Genomic DNA, 1,564 nt, shown 5'->3' on the forward strand with positions numbered 1-1,564 from the left:
TTCTGGGATCATGACCTGAGCTGAAGGCAGAGGCTTTAACCCACTGAGCCACCCAGGTGCCCCGAGGTTTGTTTGTTTGTTTTTTTTTTTAAAGATTTTATTTATTTATCAGAGAGAGAGAGGGGGAGAGAGCGAGCACAGGCAGACAGAATGGCAGGCAGAGGCAGAGGGAGAAGCAGGCTCCCCGCCGAGCAAGATCCCGATGTGGGACTCGATCCCAGGACGCTGGGATCATGACCCGAGCCGAAGGCAGCTGCTCAACCCACTGAGCCACCCAGGCGTCCCTTGATCTGAGTTTTTAAGGCCACCAGAATCCGCCAACAGAAGAGCATTCTAGACAGAGGGAACAGAATACATTAAAAAGTGGAAGCTTTAAGAGAAGTATGGTTATTTCCAGGTCCTGCACGTGGTTCAGTCCGAATGCAGCATGAAGTACAAGTCTGTGTATTGGGGGTGAGTCTGGGAATGAAAGGAAATGAGGCAGGGAGGTAGGCAAGGGCCAAAACGCAGGACTTCATATACCATATTAAGAAAAGTGGATTTTTATCCATAAAAGAGAGCGGCAGGAGGGAGGGGTTTGGGAGTATTCTAGTATCTTATTGGCAGTAACTTTTTTTTTTTTTTTAAAGATTTTATTTATTTGACAGAGAGAGATCACAAGCAGGCAGAGAGGCAGGCAGAGAGAGAGGAGGAAGCAGGCTCCCTGCTGAGCAGAGAGCCCGATGCGGGCCTCGATCCCAGGACCCTGAGATCATGACCTGAGCCGAAGGCAGCGGCTTAACCCACTGAGCCACCCAGGCGCCCGGCAGTAACTTTTTAAAAGACTTTTGGTAAAAAAAAAAAAAAAAAAAAAAAAAAAGACTTTTGGTAACAATGTCAAGGTTCTGTTGAAAGAACATATGAATTGGGGACCCAGGAGGAAGACCACAGCAGACACAGGCAGGGGGTACTGTAAGGAGCTGCCCTAGACAACCCCAGAGACATCATGTGTAGGAAGTAGAATCCACAGGATTAAGTGGCTGTGGAAAGTGAGGGACAGGGGAGCGATCGGTAACCCCCCGGGTTTAGCACTGGCTACTGGGGAGGGTGGAGGTGTCTTCCACGAGTTTGGGGAAAAACAGGGAGATGGTCGCAATGAACGCTGCGAGGTCAGATTTGTTCCACGCGTAGCATATCAGCAGCTGAGCAGATCTAAATACATTTCCGCACCCCGTCCCCAGCGGCCCGGGCCCGGGGCCCTCGGTTCCCACGGCTCCCGCCCCCACGAGCAAAAGCCAGCCGCCCCCCCTCCCGCCCCCGCCAACGCACTCGGCCTCAGGGGAGCGAGGAGAACCGCTCCCTCCCAGTTTCCTCCGCCGGGACTCCCCTTCCCCCTCCTCCGAAGCGGCTCTCCATTTCCTCTCCCCCCAACCCCGCCCGAGGAAGCACGAAAACAAACAGCCCCGCACCCCGGGGCTCACGCTTCCCGACGCGGGAGCGGCTCCCGCTGCGGCGGCCTCAGCCAGAGGAGGCATCCCGCCCCCGACTCCCGACGCCGGGAGCTCAGGAACTCTTCCCCTCGACC

The sequence above is a fragment of the Mustela nigripes genome, chromosome 9 (genome assembly GCF_022355385.1).
Source record: "Mustela nigripes isolate SB6536 chromosome 9, MUSNIG.SB6536, whole genome shotgun sequence".
Lineage (NCBI taxonomy): Eukaryota > Metazoa > Chordata > Mammalia > Carnivora > Mustelidae > Mustela > Mustela nigripes.